Consider the following 23,000-nt stretch of genomic DNA (forward strand, 5'->3'; position numbering starts at 1 on the left):
AAGACAAGGTTGCAGTGAGCGGAGATCATGCCACTGCACTCCAGCCTGGGCGACAGAGCGAGACTCCATCTCAAAAACAAAACAAAACAAAAAAAGTACATGGTCCCTGAAGGACAGTCCTGACACCCTATTCCTAGTGCTAGTGTGCTGAACATTTTACAACTTGAGCTCCTCAGAAGTGTCAACTAAGATGGTCATATTGATTTAAGCAGAAGCTAATTTTCCTCTTTATAGAACAATTTACATAGCTTCCTGGCAGAGTTATCAATGTTTAATGATGGAAAACATTTGAGGAGTTTGGACACTTAAACAGTGATTGTAGGCAGGAGGCATCTTAACATGTATCAAAGACTAAGAAACTCACTATTTTTGTTAGAAAACAACTTTAAGGAGAACTAAGTATTTAGTTAAAATATTTAGTATTTAGGCAAAATAAAGAAACTGATAGGGTTTATCGTATAAATCATATGTAAAAAAATCACATTTTTTATCATAGTAGTGCAAAGAGGGATGTTTAACACACTTTTGCATGATGAACCCTTGGGTTGATAAAGAAATTAAAACTATTAAATACTCATTTGTGATTATGCATACATAAACACCCACCTCAACATACATCAATTAAATAGCTCTGTTAATAGAGTCTTACATTTTAAAGCTAAAAACACATTTTCTGGAGGATAACGCTTACTCAGGGGATATTAACTATGCCATAACATAGAATATTGTCCTCATGTCCATGAGATAGATTATAAACATGTGTATAAATATATGTATATTTATGTGTATATATGTATTTATATGTCCATCTATATATGCATATAATTATAAAATATAAACATATTTGATCCTTCAAACATAAGTCATTTTTTCATAAATGTATTTTCATTAAAAATATTTTAATCATGTCATCTTTAATAAATACACCAATGACTTTCAATCAAACTCACACTTGATTAGTTACAGTACAATTCTTAAGAAGTTGTCGATTATAACTGTTACCTATAGGCATTACCAAATACTTTTATGGACAATATTTTCACTTACGAGAAGAAAGGAGTTATATATTTATGATAAAATAGCCTTTTAAAAGCAGAAAGAAGTATTCAATGACTTGTTTTTACACTTATTTTGAACATAAAAAAGTAAATCACTATTTTCTTTTTTTACTGAATTGATTGGCTATGTAATAATGACTTTGAGAGGAGAGCCTCAGGTATCAGAAGAGTAGACCCCATAACTTTCACATATTGTGAACATATAATTGAGGGAATTCAGAAAAACTTTCCTGAAGCTAAATAGAAATGAAAATTATTCTTATCAAAAGAAATTATAATAATATGATAATAAATGATTCATCTAACTCATGCATATGAAAAAGCCTCAAGCACCCTTATTAAAAAAACAATGTTTTATCATGTGATAATTACATTAGTAGGAACTGAATTGATACAGAAATGAACAAGCAAATAATTTATGAAATTGTTTTATGAAAGAAATTTATGTTTTCTACTACGTGAAAAAAGTAAAGCTGTCTTTCCTAAGGAGAATTAATTATAAATGGGACTTGTTTTTGGTGGGGAGAAATATGAGATTAATATCAAAGATAAAGGTTTACAATAAAATTATTAGTGAGTTTTGCAAAATAGATATGTAAAGGTAAAACTAAGTATTATGAAGTGAATGACACATATCTACAATCACTTCCAGGATGGAATGGGAAGAAACTTGCCAGCCAAATTTGCTCCTGAATACAAAAGACCATATCCAAAAAGGACCCATACTTCTCTGAAAGGATTGTCTCGGGATTAATTTAAAATCACAACTCTTGGTTGGGCATGGCGACTCAGGCCTGTAATCCCAGCACTTTGGGAGGCCGAGGTAGGCAGATCACGAGGTCAGGAGATCAAGACCATCCTGGCTAACATGGTGAAAGCCTGTCTCTACTAAAAATACAAAAAATTAGCCGGGTGTGGTGGTGGGCACCTGTAGTCCCAGCTAGTCAGGAGGCTGAGGCGAGATAATTGCTTGAACTGCTTGGGAGGTGGAGGTTGCAGTGAGCCAAGATTGCACCACTACACTTCACCCTGGGTGACAGAGAGAGACTCCATCTCAAAACAAAACAAAAAACAAACAAACAAACAAACAAACAAATCACAACTCTCTTGAGGATGGCCCAACTGCATGTGCTTAACTATGACCCCTGCTGGAGACATACAGATAATCAGAAAGTGTTACAGTCAAATTGCCATAGCAACATGATTTCAGTAAAAGATGATCACTTTTTAACCTGAAGCCCAGATGCATTTTCTGGGATAATTTAAAGTACAACTGATACACAGTAACTTCGTATTTTTCCTTTTAAATAGACTCTATTTAGAGCAGTTTGAGGTCCTTTCACAGTAAAATTGAGCAGAAAGTACAAAAAATTCCCATATACCCTTTACCTCCTCCATGAGCACAGCGTCCCCACTAACAGCGTTCCATACCAGAATGGTACATTTGTTACTATTGATGAACCTACATTGACACATCTTTACTATCCAAAGTCCAGATTTTACAATAGGGTTTACACTTGGTGTTTTATGTTCTATGGGTTTTGACAGCTATGATGACATTAAACTACTTCATAGTACCAAAAGAACAGTTTCACTGCTCTAAAAATTGTCTCTTCTCTATCATTTATCCCTCCCCTACCCCAGCCTCTGGCAACCACTAATCTTTTTACTGCCTTCATAGTTTTGCCTATTCCAAATGTCATGTAATTGGAATCATACAGTTAGGCTTTCAGATTGGTTTCTTTTACTTAGTCATATGCATTTAAGGTTTCTTTATGTCTTTTCACAGCATGGTAGCTCATTTCCTTTTAACTCTGACTAATATTCCATTATCTGGATGGATCACAATTTATTTTATTTACTCACTTACTGAAGGCTATCTACTTGCTTCCGAGTTTCAGTGATTAGGAAGAAAACTGCATAACATCTACGTATGCGTTTTTGTATAAACCCAAATTTTCCACTCATTTGGGTAAACACAAATAAGTGTGGTTTCTGGATTGTATAATGAATTTACCTGAGTTTGTGAACAATGTTGAAATAAGTTAGGGGAAAATGGCAAACATTTATATCTTACCAATATTGTGATAAAAAGAATTAAATTCAAGAGTAATTCACAGCCTACATTCCATTCTCAATGCTTAGCATAATAGCTGTCTCTTTTTTTAACAGAATAAAATATATGTTATGAGTAAACACACACCTACACCCTCACCACACAGATATATACATTGATTCCCCCCGGCCCAAATTTTATGCACGAAGCTACATTTGACCATAGTGAAAACATCAAGCAGAACGATCGTTTTAATAAAAAATGGGTTAAATGTGAAGCTATACAGGCAAAATGATCATACGTAATGGTATTTTCAGGAAATGTTCAGACTACCTTGTCCTAGCTTAACTTTTCCAATGCTCCCTTTCATTTAAAACAGTGTGGCAGTTTGGACGATCAATTATTTTGTCACTCTAATTTTTAGAATATTGCTATTGGTCTTCAAACTTCTGTTTAAAATTATCCTAAAGTTTCCTCAATGAACAAAATTGCTTGTATTCAGTCCCCAGAAATTTTGATTTAGTAATCCGAAGTGGGACTGGCTTACACATATCTCCAATAGACTATTGTATTAATCTGCTCAGACTGCCAGAACAAAATACCATAAGTTCGGTGGTTTTAAAAACAGAGGTTTATTTCTCACACTTCCAGAAGCTAGAAAGTCCAAGATCGAGGTACCGGATGATTTTATTCCTGGTGAGGTGTCTCTGCATGGCTTGCATATGGCCACTTTCTTCCAGCGTCCTCACATGGGCTTTCTTCTTTGCAAGCACTGAGAAGAGGATGGGGAATCTCTCTTTTTTTTTTTTTTTTAATTTTTTTAAGCCACTATTTTCATCATGAAGGTCTCTTCCTCATGACCTAATCTAAGCCTACCTTCATTCCAGAGGCCTCATCTGTAAATACCATCCTATTTGGGGTTAGGAATTTAACTTATGAACTCTAGGGGGGTTGGATACAAATATTCAGTTTTATTTATGTGCAGGTGATTCAAGACCATACTCTGAATAGACAACAATTAAAAAGGCAAAGTCCTGCCATTATGTTTCCAGGCATTTCTTCACACTTTATCTTCATCATGTCATACCAACAAATATATGTGTATGGGGATCACATAGGCACATAATATACAAAAGTGAAGTGCATTTTACTCAATTATAAAAGCTAAGCCAATGGATAAAGATATAATAAATTATATATACCTAGTCCAAGTAAGAAAATATGTTTTGTTTGTTTGGTTGGCCATTTCTCTCATGAGTCCATATATACAGTAATTGCAAAATAATTTACTCTTGTCTTTGATAAAGTCTTACTAAGGGAACACTGTGTAGCCTTTTCATTTAGTACATTTTTAAAGCCCAAAATACAGAGCAGTGAAATTAATTTCCATAAATTACTGCATTGCTCATTTGTTTAAAAATAAAGAAAAAGCTCCTCTTTTCAGTACATCCTAGGTAAATGGTTATGGCATATTCTGAATGTTTGTCGGAAAGACTTCACGGGGAATGTTTACTTCAAAAATTTTAACTTGAATTGTTGCCTCTTATTCTCCTGTGATGCTGGGTTGAATCAACAGGATGTGATTACCTGTGTATCATTTTGTTTTGTTTCTTATTACTTCACTGGTAAACAATTGTAGGTGCCCGATTGCCGGCAAATTACCTCTGACTACTGTTTCCCAATCACCTTGATATGTAGGGGCTTGTAACTGGGAATTACTTTCTGCTGTACACAAGTTCATAACATTGAAAATGTGTCTGTGATTATAAACATTACTTGTTGAGCTTGAGCCACTAGCCTACCATATGTTTATGCCTCCTGACTAATAATATTCGTACAGCAGTAGATCCTCCAAAATGTTTTCTTGCATTTTTACCCACTGAAAAGAATCCGAGATGAAAATGTTGTACACATTTTGTTTATTAGATAATACCACAGAAGACTGCAAAATAAAAATGCCTAACAGGCTAGAACAAATAAACAAGCCTGCACATTTAAATTCTTACAAAAACCTCCAAGGTAGACACACATATTTATGAGAGAAAATGGTAAGGTTCCTTCTATGTCTAAACTACACATGCGTACTTCTGCTTATTTTTCTTTCTTTCTTTCTTTCTTTTTTGAGACAGAGACTCATTCTGTCACCCAGGCTGGAGTACAGTGGTGTGATCTCTACTCACTGCAACCTCTGCCTCTTGGGTTCAAGTGATTCCCCTGCTTCTGCCTCCTGAGTAGCTGGGGCTACAGGCGCATGCCATCATGCCCAGCTATTTTTTGTATTTTTAGTAGAATTGGGGTTTCACCATGTTGGCCAGGCTGGTCTTGAACTCCTGGCTTCAAATGATCCGCCCACCTCGGCCTCCCAAAGTGCTGGAATTACAGGCATGAGCCACCACACTTGGTCTACTTTTGGTTCTTTTTCTAATTTGTTCAGTTTTTCATTTATTCATTTAACATTTATTATTCTACAGAAAATAGAGGCCGGGCGCGGTGGCTCAAGCCTGTAATCCCAGCACTTTGGGAGGCCGAGACGGGTGGATCACGAGGTCAGGAGATCGAGACCATCCTGGCTAACACGGTGAAACCCCGTCTCTACTAAAAAAATACAAAAAATTAGCCGGGCGAGATGGCGGGCGCCTGTAGTCCCAGCTACTCGGGAGACTGAGGCAGGAGAATGGCGTAAACCCGGGAGGCGGAGCTTGCAGTGAGCCGAGATCGCGCCACTGCACTCCAGCCTGGGTGACAGAGCGAGACTCCGTCTCAAAAAAAAAAAAAAAAAAAAAAGAAAATAGGTAGGACTCCCAGTGTTTCTCTAATGGGACACGTGGACCACTTAAGAACTAAATCATGTAAAGTGCTCATTACCGTGCAAATCTACTCACATCTTCGACCTACTGAATTAGAATCCAGGGCAGTGGGTCCCAGGCATAAGTTGTGTGACAAGTTGCCCCAGAGATGCTCGTGAATGTACACATTTGAAATATCTACCTATTTAACCACATATGGTACCTGGCCTTAAGGTACTCCTGTTTCATTGGAAGATCTGTTTATTCAAATGAATATGAGTACTAAGAGATTTAGATATATCTAAAAGTTTCGTTGACCATTTTCTAAATGAAGGCACTAAACATGTTGGCAGTAGTAAGTCTTCTCTTCAACTGCCTGATTGTGGTGATTTAGGTACTTGTAAAATTCTTTATGTTATCTACACAATTTATATTTAGGAATTTTAATATTTAGTATATTACATGCTATCTATATTTCACATTCTGAATTTTCCCAAATGACTTTATGAAGATAATGCATCTTCCATAAATTTGTGTCTGTATAGAAAGCAAAAATAATTAGACATTTAACTGATGCATATCCATCAGCAATGTAACACAGACATCTGTTTTTTTCACTCATCATTGCCAATTCAATGTCTGCTGAATGTGTTTCCACTCTGTATAAAATGTGGGGTATAAAGACATATAAGATACAGCTTATGAAGTTGAAATGCTATGATTAGAATGTTCAATGATATGGAAACAGATATGCGAATCTCTAAAGTAATACAGAAAACATTTTACTAAACACAAAACAGACTTCAGAGGCCATAGTGATCACAATGGAAGCGGATGAAGGAAGGTTACCCATCGGGGAGGGTCATGTTTGTAGGCTGTGGATTGTATGGAGAAAGCAGGGTATTCATGGAAAGGACACTTGACATGAACCAAGGCTTGGGGTCTGGAATATGCACGGTAATATTGGACAGTGCACAAATTTAGCTTCAGTGGAAAGCGTTAGTGAGATAACGGCAGAGATTAGGTATTCAGTGATTAAAATACACCTTACATTTAAAGGTTATTTAATTTTAATATTTACAAACATTCAATATTTTGTTTCTCAAGTGGCTGAAAGTTTGAATAGTTCTACCATTGCCCTTGTGGAAAGTCAAGATTGACCAAACTTTCCTATTTGTCAGTCATTGTTACGGCTGCGGTTTAACCAGGGCATGGTTGTTTCTATCTCTGCTGGTAAATTTAGCACATTTGTGATTCCAAGCTTCCAGTGGGTGACAGATTAAAACCTCAGATTTTATTTTACTTATAAAGAAAAATATATATGAAATTATATGAGACACTGGCATCTTAAAATTTCTCCTAAAACACAAGCTACTTAGCTGCAAGCTATGACTCCTGGAATTCACAATCATAAATTCACAGAGGTAGACATTTTTATGCTTTAGTAGGAAGATTCAATGCTTCTCTAATGTTTTTTTCTCTTCCTACCATTAAAATTGATGGTGAAGTATTTCATTGCTGCTGAGGAGAAAAGGAAGGAGAATTCATATGTTTTGTGTAGAGACTGTGAATTAAGAATTCCTCAAGGAAATTCATTTAGGGTATATACCTCATGTATGTATTGCCACACATTCCATTAGAATGTGAAAAGAAAAGCTCAAAATGTCCATAACTCCTCTCAGATCAGATTATTACAAATTTGGAAAATCTGAAGTCATACCCGGGATTTCCTGACACTAAAATCTTAATGCCACAGTGGCATTAGCTCAAGGAATTTAGCCTTTGTAGCTTGCAGAGGTTATAGGACAGAGTTAGTGTATTTTGAGAGGGAGAGATAGAGAGAAAAGAGGGATAAGGAGGAGATGGAGAGGGAGAATGAAAGAAAGAGGGGGGGACATCATCATAAAAGTGCTCACTATCTCTAAGAATTTGAAAACATAAATTAGGCAGATGAAGTTATTTTAATACATCACCAAAGATGTTTCAAACTTAGAGTATTTTATTTTTATGTTTTTCATTTTTCTTTGCATTTTGTTTATTTTATTTCTGTTATTATTGTTCAATGTGATCTGTGTTTTCAAAAGCTCCATTTTTCTTGCTGATATATTGAATAATCATACTGATAAAATCATAGGGCTGCCCAGGGATTCTGCAAAGGGCTACTCTTCTCCAGACTGCCAAACCTTCAGCACAACTCCTCCATTCAGCAGAATGGAATTTACTAACACATTAAGAGAATTTACTAATGGCATAACAGATGCTCCTTGACTTATGATGGGATTGCATCATAATAAACCCATTACAGAGATGAAAAACTATCATGGGTAAAAAATCATCTAAATATGGCAAAAAAATAAATTAAACTGTAGACTTTCACAATAGGTTTACCTGTGAATAAATATCATTAGATAGTACAGAAAAATATCACTTTTCTGCTTAAAGAGGTATAATTTGCCATTCCCTGTTGATATGAAACTCATTGCACATAGTCAGCAGCCCTGTGGTTTAGCCTAAACAAAACCCAGGTTTTTTTTTTTTTTTTTGGATGTAGAAATTGAAGTTTCTAGATCATAAGGTAGTTCTATTTCTTGATATTATGTCGAATTCCTATGCCGTTTCATTTCCACCAACAGTATGGCTCTCCAACCTCATCAACACCTGTCTTTTGTTTTTTGATAATAGCCATCCTAGCTGGTATGAGGTAATGTCTCCTTGTGGTTTGGACTTATATTCTTCTGATGATTAGTGTTGTTGATTATCTTTTTATACACCTATTGTCTATATCCAATAGAATTACAATCGGGATCTCATAGAGATACCTGCACTCATATGTTCAGTGCTGCATGAACCTTGAAGACATTATGTAATGTAAAATAAGCCAGTTACAGAACAAATACTGCATGATCTTACTTATATGAGGAATCTGAAAATGTCAAATACATGGTGGTTTTCCAGGGGCTGAGTGAGAGAGAAATGCATTGTTGCTGTTCAATGTGTATAAAGATTTAGATATGCAAGATGAATAAGTTCTAAAGGCTGTACAACATTATATCTACAGTTAATGATACTGTATTGAGCACTTAAATATTTGTTTAAAGGGTCATTCTCAAAGGTGCTATTACCAGAATTAAAAAAAATAAATAAAAAACAGTAGTGTATCTAGTAACTATATATTGAATGGGACATTATTTTTTGTGCTCTCAATCACCTCCTTTCCCTCTCCAGAGTTGATGGAGCATATAGAATTCGGTTGGCATGTATGCATTCATGCAATCATTTACACTTTTGTCTTAATAATTGTTGTTTTTGGATGAAAAAATAAGAAAGAAACAGCTACTGGATCCTGCCTCAAATATTTCTCTACTGTTGGCCAATAGACCCTCAAATAGATTTTGAAAGGATATCTGTACCTTGGCAATGTGATTTCAGAAGCAGCTTCTCTTGGCCAGATTAGATTCTAACAGCATTAGAATCAAAGATCCCCATTGTAGGGAACTTCCTTCAAGAGATGGCAGAAGGATGATAAGTAAACCTGGGTTACTTAAAGTTCCATTGCCAACTGTTCAGAATACAGTCTTTTGCGTAATAGAAAAAAGAGTGAGATTTGGAAAAATAAGGTTCATCTTGTTTCAAGTGGCCATTAGCCCTTAGGATCTTCTCTTTGTAGAGAATCAAATATCAATGCTACTATCGCTACCATTTAGAGAAAATGATCATGGCTTGAGGGATTAAGGAAGCCTCCTATAAATTCTTTGACAGTAGTCCCATCAGTCATCTGGGTATATTTGCCTTCTCCTTAAATTTGTGCTGGCCTGTGACTGCTTTAATCAAGGCAGTACAATCAAAGTGACCTTAGGAGTTTTTGCTCTGTTCTTGAGGGTTTTAGAAGCCGCTGCCTTGATCTCTTTAGCTTGTGAGCTTTCTTCTAAGTGGTCTAGCTAGATTGTTAATGACACCATGTAGAGAGGCTCTGCGATCACATGGAGAAAGTGAGGCATCCAGTTGGGCACAGTCTCCCAGCTGTTCTCACTAATGCACTAGACATCTCACTGCACCCATCCTTGAACCTCCCTGGACCCATCCTTGAACTTCCATGCAAGTTGATATGTCAGATGGATACTTTACCCAGTATTCCAAACCATCATATGGATTAAGAAATTGCCTAGACAATCCCTGCTAAATGTCCTGACTTCCAAAATTCTTGTTTTGAAAGTTCTCGGTAGTAGTTTGCTACACAGAGTGATGACATTGACATTTGGAACATACACACTCACACACACACTCACACACACACTCTGATTTATCTCATAGGAAAACCAGTGATGTTTGGCTTTCTAGATTAATTTCTAGGACCATTAAATCATACTATATATTGTGTACCTAATATGTCCTCTTGTCTTCCTCTCTTTCTGCCTCTCTTCTCCTATTGTCTCTCTCCAGAAATGGAGTGCATGACACATAGAGAAACAAATAACACCACAAATGTAATATTTCAGCTATGGTCCATTGTAAGCATATTTCATGAGTTCAGGTAAATGTTGTATTTAGAGGATAAGCAAATGAAGGAAAATGAACCTGACCTCCAAATAATTGCTGTTTAGTCAACACATAGAACACAACTTCTTGTAATTAATGAACAGTTACAAAGATTTTTACCATCAGGAAACTTACACTCTATGGCGAGTATTAAGATTATCTATGATATTTATGGGATATTATTAATCAAGAAAATTAGAAAGATAATTAAAAATATTTAAATATCATATACAAGTTATATTTCATTTCTGGATCTAGTTAAGTATGATTTCCCAAAATAGCTTGTTCACGTGGCTTATAAAAAATTTGTGTGCTCAAAATGCAAACCCAAGTGAGAAATATTATCATATAGACATACGATGCTAATTAATTCATTGGCATATTTTTCTCTTATTCTGCTTTTTTTTTTCCTTTTTGGTTTTTGCTTTGATGGTTTAAATGAGTTCAAAAGATGAAATGCTTTATATAGAATTTTTTTAGTCACAGTTACAATTAGAGAAAGCGTGTTTAATATGAATACCACAAAAACATTTGGAATATGTGTTGTTAAGACAGCTATATTTAGAGTCATATAATTTTAAATATATTAAAACACTACTATATAAGTATATACATATACCAATGATGATCTAGTTCCATTAGTAATGATATAATTGACAACATAGGTCCATAAGTAACTGAACATTGATGATTTCTCCTGCATTACCAGTTCAGTTATTGTGACATCTGGTTTTCTGGTTTATTAAAAAATGATTTATTTATCTTTTATAACACAATTTAATTTATAATGCATTATGTCATACTCTATTATTATTATTATTTTTGAGATGGAGTTTCACTCTTGTTCCCCTGGCTGGAGTGCAGTGGTGCCATCTTGGCTCACTGCAAACTCTGCCTCCTGGGTGCGAGTGATTCTCCTGTCTCAGTCTCCCGAGTAGTTGGGATTACAGGCATGCACCACCATGCTCAGTTAATTTTGCATTTGTAGTAGAGACTGGGCTTCGCCATGTTGGCCAGGCTGGTCTTGAACACCTGACCTCAGGTTATACACCTGTCTCAGCCACCCAAAGTGCTGGGATTACAGGTGTGAGCCACCACCCTGGCTGTTATACTCTAATAATCTAAAAAGACATGGCCATTTCCAGCAAGTTGGCTATCATGTTATGCATGCTATATATATATATGAATATGAAAGCATGACTACATATTGTATACATATTATTTATGTCACATGTAACAAATATGCAGCACTGAGGCAAACACTTATATCTGATTCCTAAAATTATTTTTAAGATTTCAGAGATATGTATGTACTTTCTTTCCTTTAGCATATAGATTTATGTAGGGTCCAGAATTGGGCCAAAATAGCCAGAACTTCCTACACCCCACTTCATTCTGTCACTGGATGAGTGCTGTCCTGGAAATGGTGCCACTTCAGGCAAGGTTGAGACATCTCTGAAGGAGCTGACAGCTGGAAGTGTGCTGTTGAATGCACTTCCCATGCTGGAGAGCAAGTTGTCCCTTAAAAGAAGCTCAGGACCATGCATCTCTCTGTCTATCAGACGGCAACCCTGCCTTGTTCCCCTTTATCTCTAGTACAAGCCCTTCCAGTGTTGATTAAGGTTGTATGCTACACTGAAAACACTCACATGCTCTTACCTTCTGTGGTTCTCAAATTGCCAAATCCAACAGGTAATTACTGTCCTCATACCACCCTCAGTAACACTGGCCCCAGGTAGTTATGCCTATCCTTCTGAGAGATTATTTCTTTGTCTTTCTCAATTCTACTGTCTTGTTTTGTATTGCCATTACATTAATTTACTTATTTTCATGCAAATTTAATTCTTGTTTTTGACAAATGATTTGTTTTTTTCCCAGTAGAACAAAAGCTCCACAAGGCCAAGGATCTTTGTTTACTGTGTTTTCATTGCTGTGCCCTCATTGCCTAAAACAATCCGCAAATCAAATTGTCCTCAAATACCACAAACTGGGTGATTACAAAAAAATATATATATATTGTTGCACTCTTCTGGAATCTAGAAGTCTGAAATCAAGGTGTTGGCAGGGTTGATTCCTTCTTGGGGCAGTGTGGGATCGTTCGGTCCCAAGCCTCTCTCCCTAGCTTGTTGCTGGCTGCTTTCCTGCTCACATGGACTTTTCCCCATATGTTCAAATCATCTTTCCGTGTATGTAGCTCTATGTCCAAGTTTCCCTTTTTCATAAGGCACCAGTCATAATGGATCATGGCTCACTGAGACAGCCAGATGGGAGGGGTTCCCTGGCAAAACTGCAACTGGCCTGCGCGCTGGGGTGGAGCCACAGAATTTCACCCCATTTGCAGCAGGGAGGAGGAGCCTGGCCCCTCCTTTTCCTGTGTGGAATTTGGTATTCAAACAATGAGGCAGGAAGCACTCTAGCAGGGACTCTGGCCTTGAAGAGAGTCCCTTTTCCCCCCTTTTCTTCATTTTCACCTAATAAAGCCTTGCTTTACTCACCCTTAAAACTATCTGCGAGCCTAAACTTTCAAGGCTGTGGGACAAGGACCTCTGTCTTTAGCTGAACTAAGGAAAAGCCCTGCAACACCACCGCATGTCACTTTAACTTGACAATTTCTGTAAAAACTATAACTCCAAAGAAGGTCACAGTCTGAGTTACTGGGGGTTAGGCTTCAATATATGACTTTTAGAGGACATCACTCAAGTGACAACACTAAGCAACATAATGAATAGCACCAAGAAAAAAATAAAAACATATTGACTGTGTAAGTTTGTTCTTTGAGCCTATATTAAAGATACCAGTAAAGCAAAATCACAAGTGTTGACTTGATCAAAAAGGGTCTGAAGTCACTCAAGAAGAGCACACAAGATGTGAAAAATAGATGTGTGAAAGAACACAACACCAGAGAAAACGTGGAGATGGAGAGAGACTTTGTGTGCATTGCCTAAGGATAGAGGTTAAGCAAGTGTGAGATCATGAAGAGTGGCCTTGGATGCCTTTATCCTGAGAGCTATAAACAGTTATCCATTCCTTCAATTGGTAGTTATAGAGTGCTCTCTTGAATTCAGGCACTGCTCTAGGTGGAGAAAATTGCCGCCCTCATAACGCTGACATTCTAGAAAGGGCAGATTAGTGAAAAAAAAAAAAAAAAGAGCAAGATAATTAAATCATACACAATGATATCATATATAGCAGATTAGTTGTTGTTAATTGCTGAGGAAAATTAAACATTTAATTTGGGCTTATGGTTTTAACTAGGACTATAACAGTGATATGCTGGAATTAGCTAGTTCTGGGTCACAAGTGCTGATTATGATGCTTTCAAAAATTTTGGGAGCTGGCTCATAAATATAATAATTGTTAAACATTAAATTATATAAACTTAACATTCCCTTTCACTTTGAAAAGTAATAAATACTGAAAACTCACTACTTTCAAATTGTGTTACTATATTTTACCATTATCTATAATTTTGCCATTATTTATATCAACTTTATCTATGTGGTGTAAATACTATAAAATAATGTGTTCATCTTTTCCCGAGTCACCTTGGTAACTTGAAAATCAGTGGCAGTGGATGTATTGATCTGGTGATTGTCTAGACTTGAGAAAGTAAAGGAGAAAACAACTAAAGCAGATTAAACCCCAAAGTAACCATTACATTGCAAAGAACACAAACCATTGAAGAAATAGTATCCTACATTACAAAAATGATTTTTAACTTAGCAAAATGCAGCTCATATTGATGAATAAGTGATATCGAGACAAACATCATTTATCTACACATTTAGGTAAGCAAAAAGATTAGCCAGTACCTAAGCCAGAACTAAACTTATTTGTCAATGAACTGAGCAACTTCTTTGCTGAATCAGATAGTAATCAAGCATTTATTTGCAGTAGAATATTGTCAGTATTCAACACATTGCAACAACTGATTGGTTATGTATGCAAGAGTTCAGCAAAAATCAATGCTAATATTCTGTAAAAATCAATTGACTGTTTGGAATTTCCAATCAAGAATAATATATATTCTGTAATTGCTTGTGAATTGTGTGCTACATATCTTTTATATCTGTAAAATTTATATAAACATACACTTATATACATGCATACATATTTCTGGTTGTTACATATTTACTGGCATGCCACTGACTGCTAGCAATAAACAGGCTGACTTAAAAGAGGTGATAGAGGGGTCTAGGCAAAAAAGAATCTTATGCACAAATGCCCTAATGTGGGTGCTTCCTAGGCTATTTCAGGTACATTCATGGGACCAGAACATCTAAGGTAAAAGTAACAGGAAGAACCGGTGATGATATCAGAATGATGATGATGGGCCAGGTATTCAAGGGCAGGCACATTACTATCATGCTGTTAGCTTTGGTTGTAAGTGAGATGGGAAGCCATTGGCAAGTTTTGAGCAAAGGAGTGATGATATGGTTCAGCGGTGTTCCCACCCAAATCTCATTTTGAAGTGTGGTTCCCATAATTCCCACGTGTTGTGGGAGGGACCTGGTGGGAGATACTTGAATCGTGGTGGTGGTTTCTCCCATACTGTTCTCATGCAGTGACTAAGTCTCACGAGATCTCATAGTTTTATAAGGGGTTTCCTCTTTTGCTTGATTCTCATTCTTTCTTGTCTGTTGCCAGGTAAGACATGCCTTTTGCCTGCCACCATGATTGTGGGGTCTCCTCAGCCATGTGAAACTGTGATTTCATTAAGTCTCTTTTTCTTTATAAATTACACAGTCTTGGGTATGTCTTTATCAGCCATGTGAAAACAGACTAATACAAGTGACATGATTTCATATATTTTAACATAATTGTTTTGAACATTGCTTTGGGAATAAATTGTGTGGAACAATGATAGAATTAAGGAGATAGGTTAAGAGATAAGTGCAATAAAGTGAGTTAAAATAGAAGTGAGGACATGTGGTCAAATCCTGGATATATGTTCATGGTAGAGTTTCCTGATGTCATAGTTGTGTGGTGTGAAAGGAAAACAGGAATGAAGGATGATGTAAAGTGTTCGACTTGGAATACAGAAAACTGTGAGAAGAACTGTTTGTGGGGAGGTGGTTGGAAATCAGGAGTTCAATTTTGGATCTACTCTGAGATTATGTCTCAGAGACTCAAGCAGACATGTTCAGTTGGCATAGCATATACTGGTTTTTAGAGGAGCAAGCTAAAATAGTAATATAAATATGACCACCATAAAGATACTACTTAAAGCCTTTAACCTTATGAAATTAGCATAGAAATGAGTATGTATAGAAAGAGGCTCAGATACTGGATACTGACACGTAAGACTGAGAGAAACGGTAAAAGCAACAGATGACTACTGACCACTCAGAAAGGAAAAAAAAAAACTAAGAGGGTGTGGCATGCTAGAAACCCACCAGTATTTCAAGGGATAGAAATTGCTCCCTTGCGACAAATGCTGTTGCTAAGTAAAGTATGATATGACCTGAGCAGTGTGAGGAATGGAGTCAGAGACATCATAATGAGAACTGTGGCCATCTGCCCTAAATTTAATAGTGGATATGAAATGAAGAAAATGTTATGTTAAGTGAATTTTTAAAGATAAGAAGACTGCTTGGAAGTAGAGTGTGAGGAAAAGGGAGTTTTTCTAATGACACTCAGGTATTTGGCTTAAGGATCATGGTCAGTGCGGAGACCTCTACAAGGTGAGAAGTATCAGGTGAGGATCAGTGAAGAGAGTGTTAATTTGGGGTATATTGACTTTCATGTGCTTAAGAGAGATATCTATGTGAAAGTCTGATGGAAAGTTGAACACTTGACACTCTACGGAAAGGTCTGGGCTGGTGAAGATAATAATGATAACTATGAACAAAAAGATGAAAATGAACTCACTCTTGCCCAACGTAATAAAGAAAGGGCCACTTATTACAGTTAAAGGTCTAAATTGCTCCCTCTTGAATCTTCATTCCTTGAATCATATACTAAAAAATTACCAATCAGGCTGCAAGAATTACCTTCTTAAAGAGGTAAGTGAGATAAAAGTCAATCTATCTAATCTTAATGAATATAAAACAATCAAAGACTGGATATTTCCACTGTGTATATTAATTTGTCTGTTTACATACATATGTCTATTGGTTGAACAACTTAGCTGAATTACTCCTTTATGTTATCAAGGTATACTTCAAATTTAATCAGATAGTACAATAAGAGGTCGATGATATAAAATTTTTTCAACCAAATTTGAAAGACTTTTGCACTATATAAGGATCATTCACATATAGTTAGAAAAATAGACAACATATCACAAAAGTGAAGAAAAAAAGATTTGTAGAAGAAAATTAATTTAAAAGAGTGTGAGGAAGTAGATTTTTTTTTTTGAAACAGAGTCTCGCTCCATTGTACAGGCTGGAGGGCAATGGTGCAATCTGGGCTCACTGCAACCTCCACCTCCCGGGTTCAAGCAATTCTTCTGCCTCAGCCTCCCAAGTAGCTGGGATTACAGGTGCCTGTCACCATGCCCAGCTAATTTTGTTTTGCATTTTTAGTAGAGACAGGGTTTCTCCATGTTAACCAGCCTGGTCTCGAACTCCTGACCTCAAGTGATCCCCCAGCCTTGACCTCCCAAAGTGCTGGGGTTACAGGTCTGAGCTACTGTGCCTGGCCAGGATGTAGATTTTTAAAATTTTTTATTGAGTTACTGATTTAAGTCATCCATCCTTATCCCCCTTGGCTACTCATTTATTAGTTATCAATGTGGTCCTTCCTTTGTTAATTTATCTCCTATGTGAACTAATATTTTATATAAAACATTTGCTGTGGTAGCTTTTTGTTCTTAATATTTCAACGTTTCCTGAAGTTACAAATGAAATAATGGGTTGAGTAGGGGTCCACTGGTGCGTGTGTGTGTGCGTGTGTATGTGTGTTGTTTAGGTCTTGCTGCTAAGAAGGCTTGTATTTTGTCAGGTGGTCCATGATACTAGAGTTTGGAAGTGACTACTATCTAATTCTCAGGCCAAGGCCTTGCTTCACCCACTCACTAGTCATTCAATATTTTTCTATTTTATTTCTTAGTAGGGGGATCTAGCAGGAAGTAATAAAAGCAGGCACCTAACACAGCCTATAAAGTAAGTAAAACAAAGCCTGCATTAAAGAAAGTAACATAATGCAGACTGAATAGAATGAACTGGTCCCTCAGATGTATTTGGAAATTTGCATAGAGTTATTTAAAATTTGAAGAATGAGCTCTATTAGAGAACAGGGGAATAACCCGACAGGATTACAGAGCAAGACCCGAACTAGGAAGGGAATTAACATGGCAAACAATGGCTAAGGAAGAAAAGCTAAATGAGGCATTGATTTAGTTATTTAGAGACTGTTTTTCTCTTAAAATAAAACCAGAAATCATATCACTTTTGTTGATTTAGCACCTTTCACTGCTTATTTTAATGCTCTTCACTCTTAGGGTTCCAGAGAACCTATAAATGTCTTTTCACTGACTCAAGCACCATTTATCAAAGTTACTGCATGAGCTCACCAAGCAGGAGTTTAGGCATCTTCCTCTGTGCTACTTCCCTTTCAGAGATAATTCTAAAGGCAATTAACTAAAGAGAGAGCACCACATTTGAGTACAAGTCAATCATAAGCCTGATATAATGCACTCATACGAAGAATTGAGAAGATGTAACAAATGGGAATTTTTACATATTCTCAGTTAAAACTGAAGCAGTGACACAACATAACTGAAACATAATGCCTTTCCATAAGTGACACACAATGCCTTTCCATAAGTGACACATAATGCCTTTCCATAAGTGACACATAATGCCTTTCCATAACTGAAACATAATGCCTTTCCATAAGTGACACATAATGCTTCTCCATAAGTGACACAGAATGCCTTTCCATAAGTCACACAGAATGCCTTTCCATAAGTGACACATAATGCCTTTCCATAAGTGACACAGAATGCCTTTCCATAAGTGACACATAATGCCTTTCCATAAGTGAAACAGAATGCCTTTCCATAAGTGACACACAATGCCTTTCCATAAGTGACACACAATGCCTTTCCATAAGTGACACATAATGCCTTTCCATAAGTGACACAGAATGCCTTTCCATAAGTGACACACAATGCTTTTCCATAAGTGACACATAATGCCTTTCCATAAGTGACACACAATGCTTTTCCATAAGTGACACATAATGCCTTTCCATAAGTGACACATAATGCCTTTCCATAAGTGACACAGAATGCCTTTCCATAAGTGACACAGAATGCCTTTCCATAAGTGACACACAATGCCTTTCCATAAGTGACACACAATGCCTTTCCATAAGGGACACAGAATGCTTTCCATAAGGGACACAGAATGCCTTTCCATAAGTGACACACAATGCCTTTCCATAAGTGACACACAACGCCTTTCCGTAAGTGACACATAATGCCTTTCCATAAGTGACACACAATGCTTTTCCATAAGTGACACAGAATGCCTTTCCCTAAGTGACACACAATGCTTTTCCAAAAGTGACACAGAATGCCTTTCCATAAGTGAGACACGCCTTTCCATAAGTGACACAGAATGCCTTTCCATAAGTGACACACAATGCTTTTCCATAAGTGACACAGAATGCCTTTCCATAAGTGACACACAATGCTTTTCCATAAGTGACACAGAATGCCTTTCCATAAGTGACACAGAACGCCTTTCCATAAGTGACACAGAATGCCTTTCCATAAGTGACACAGAATGCCTTTCCATAAGTGACACAGAATGCCTTTCCATAAGTGACACAGAATGCCTTTCCATAAGTGACACAGAATGCTCTTCCATGTTGCTCCCTTGTTATGGCGTTTGAGATTCAAGCTGACTCTCGACTTGCCAATTTTTTCTTTGATCATGTATTAAATTGTAGCAATGTATTTACTTAAGTCCTACATTCAAGAAATATATTTTTATTTCTTAATCTTTCCGTTGAGATATCTTTGGCAAGATCACTTAACCAAACAGTTGGCAAACTCTGAAGCGATTTTGAAGTTATAGACCTAGTCAATAAGCTTTACTATATGTCACATAAATAAATAAATAAATAAATAAAATACTTAAAACTTTATTGAAAGACTTATGAAGTCTGTTAAAAATCCAAAGTTAATTTATAAAAATTAAAGACAAGATAATTATGTAACTTTGACTACTGAAAATATTAACCATCACCCAATAACTACATTTAAAATCACTGAAAGGTAGTATCACATGTTATCCTACCATTGGCATTTATATGTGTAATGAACTATTTAAAAATATCTGTTTCCCTTTATTATTTGGAAAGATTTCTGTCACTTTTACTTGGTAACTCCACTTTTTTTGGTCATTAATTGCATGTAATAGCCATTTTTTTTTCTAGGTTATATTTGTAGACTAATTTCATAAATGATTTATTTTGGTCATACAGTATAGTTGAGGGTTTAGAGTACTAGAGACAATTGTCTACAATGAAACTTTGGTTCCACCATTTCCTTACATAATCTTCCTCAACTCTGTATGAAAACACCTAATAATTCATATTTATATGATCAATGTGACATTACATTAGTCAGTTAATGAAAACATTTTCCAACAGTGTGTATCACATAGTAAAAGTCCAGTATAATTATCATCTGCTTTTAAAAAAAGGGTATTTTTTGTTTTGTAATTTTGTTCAGAAGTGGACATATTTTCTCCAAAGCATACATATAAGTCTGAAACTTCACAATTCCTGAACCGTTCTCTGATTGGTATTCCGTCCCCGCCCTCAGCCTGTGAATTAAGAATGGTGAGCTATTTGTTTTTTTCACCATAGCGTTAGCAATATCATTATTTGTATTAATAGTTCTAGAAGTATGTCTTTTTTTGTTTACAATTCCAGTTAGATGCATTTATAACCATATCTTTCACAGGTTGACTACTCCACACTTTCCTTACCCAAATGTGCAGTTATTTTGCCTTAATTCTTTCCAGGTTTCTTCCAGCTGATGATTCTAAAGTTTTCATGTTATTGTTATTTCCAAATACAGGGCTATCTCTTTTTTTGTTGAATATTTTCCTAATATCCTAACTATATTATCAAACCCTTATTACCTGTTATGATGAATGTCACCCATTTATTTTTAAGGTATACACACAATTATGAATACCTTCCACATACCAGGTAATATGTTAAAGTGCTTTTTGCAGCTATTTCATTTAATTATCCTGTGATCCATATTGTTAGTTATAAATACCTAGCATTACAGAACGCTTAACAGCTTACTCCTTTTCTATCTTTCCTCTTTAACTTGGGTGCTGTGGTGCAGGTGAAGAAACTGATATTATTTGTGCCCTCTCTGTTCTATAGGTGCCTGCTCTTCCATTGAAGCATCAGGCCCATGCTTTTGTTCGTATACTCCGTTTGGCTGCAGTTTTGTATCAGCTGGCTGCAAAGATTGTTTTCAGACTCTTGGAGGAGGTCACTAATTAGAAAATACAGTGTGGTGCTCTGAGTAGCCGCCAGTGTAGTGTGCTCCTTCACACTGCGTTAACTGGCCTTCAGCGTGCCTATTTAGTCCCATGTTGTATTCAAATAAAATGTTTGAAAATTCCTATATGTACTGATTTCTGTGATGCCTCTTTCTTCTATAGTGGATTAACTACATAGTATCTTCAACTTTTACACTTCATTCTTGCCATGGAATAGAATGTAATATATCAGCATAATCTGTACATGTGCACAAATATTAAATACAGCTTATTTCTCCCAATTGCATTTTGCATGTTAAAAGAAGAAATTCCAACAAATTAGAAATCACCAAAATAATTCAGTTACTTCATTTAATGAAGTCATTAATTCAGTGAACGTTGATTGCATTATCAAGTGTTGAGTGCTCAGAATACAAATAAGTACAGAAAACAGGTCCCAAATGGATATTCTCACAGATTGCATGACATTACCTTTTTATATTATGTAACCGTATTAATTCAAAAGAAATTATTACAAACATCTCTTTATAAAATTATTTTGACAATGAGGCATAGTGGGGTGGGGAGAGAAGGGTAGTGTCTCTCCTAATTAATGTTTAAATTACTTTTCTGGCTACCGAAACTTGTTTTTGATTTGTTTTGATTTTTTTTTTTTTTTTTTTTTTTTATTGAGACAGGGTTTCTCTTTGTCACCCAGGCTGCAGTACAGTGTTGTGATCTCGGCTCACTGCAACCTCTGCCTCCCAGGCTCAAGGGATCCTCTCACCTGAGCCTTCAGAAAAGTTGGGACCACAGGTGTGCACTAGCATACCCAGGTAATGTTTTAGTATTTTCAGTAGAGATGGTGTTTCACCATGTTGCCCAGGCTGGTCTTGAACTCCTGAGCTCAAGGGATCCACCCTCCTCAGTCTTCCAAAGTGCTAGGATTACAGGTAATAGCTACCATTCCTGGCCACTGCCAAACCTTGTAGGCCCTGGCAGAAATGGTTGAGAAGATTCTGGGTGTAATGATATCACTCTAGTAACTTCTTACTTGTACTTTGGAAACATTGGCCATCTAATATCCAACTAATGGGAATTTGCTAGCGATCATATTCAAGAGAAATCCCTTTTCCCCAAAATAAGCTTGTGGTGGCATGTAGAAACCGAATTGAGCTTTTCCTTTCCAACTTGGACCCGGCACAATGGCTCCCGCAAAGAAGGGTGGCGAGAAGAAAACAGGGCCGTTCTGCCATCAACGAGGTGGTGACCCGAGAATACACCATCAACATTCACAAGCGCATCCATGGAGTGGGCTTCAAGAAGCGTGCCCCTCGGGCACTCAAAGAGACTCGGAAATTTGCCATAAAGGAGATGGGAACTCCAGATGTGCGCATTGATACCAGGCTCAACAAAGCTGTCTGGGCCAAAGGAATAAGGAATGTCCCATACCGAATCCATGTGCGGCTGTCCAGAAAACGTAATGAGGATGAAGATTCACCAAATAAGCTCTATATTTGGGTTACCTATATACCTGTTACCACTTTCAAAAATCTGCAGACAGTCAATGTGGATGAGAACTAATCGCTGATCGTCAAATACATCAAATAGTTATAAAATTAAAAAAAAAAATAAACCGAATTGAAAACCTATTTTTGTGTCATCTCATATTACATTAAGCTATGCTTGCAGAATTGTTTTAAATGTGTGAAAGAAAATGTTGTAAATAATTATATTTTGATGAATAACAATGTTGCCACTTACTAAAGCCAGATGGTGCTTTCTTTTCTTTTTACTTTCCCACCAGATAACTAGGCTGCATCGAAAATAATTTAATGATTAAAAACATGGGCTCTGAAGACAGACTGATGGGGTCCAAATCCTCATCTCACTGGATTAACTGTATGGCCTTAAAGAAATTACTTCTCTATGGCTCAATTTCTTCCTTCAGAAAAATGTGGGTCATGATTTCTCGTTTGGTCATAAGGCTATTATAAAGATTAAATAATGTAGTATATGCAAAGCACATAAAAAATTGCCTAGAGAAGCACAAGTAACATCATAAGCAAAAGTTAGCATTTTTCTTATTGTTTTATGTCATCAT

The 23,000-nt window shown here is 36.4% G+C and overlaps 1 protein-coding gene and 1 pseudogene across 2 annotated transcripts in view; one reads left to right on the plus strand and one right to left on the minus strand.

The window, feature by feature from the left end:
- CDH18 (cadherin 18) overlaps window positions 1-23,000 on the minus strand; it is a 780,971-nt gene that overhangs the window by 144,134 nt on the left and 613,837 nt on the right. The window lies entirely within an intron of this gene.
- LOC117064786 lies at window positions 22,084-22,480 on the plus strand (annotated as a pseudogene).

Source organism: Trachypithecus francoisi, unplaced genomic scaffold (genome assembly GCF_009764315.1).
Source record: "Trachypithecus francoisi isolate TF-2019V2 unplaced genomic scaffold, Tfra_2.0 Lachesis_group2, whole genome shotgun sequence".
NCBI classification, from domain to species: domain Eukaryota; kingdom Metazoa; phylum Chordata; class Mammalia; order Primates; family Cercopithecidae; genus Trachypithecus; species Trachypithecus francoisi.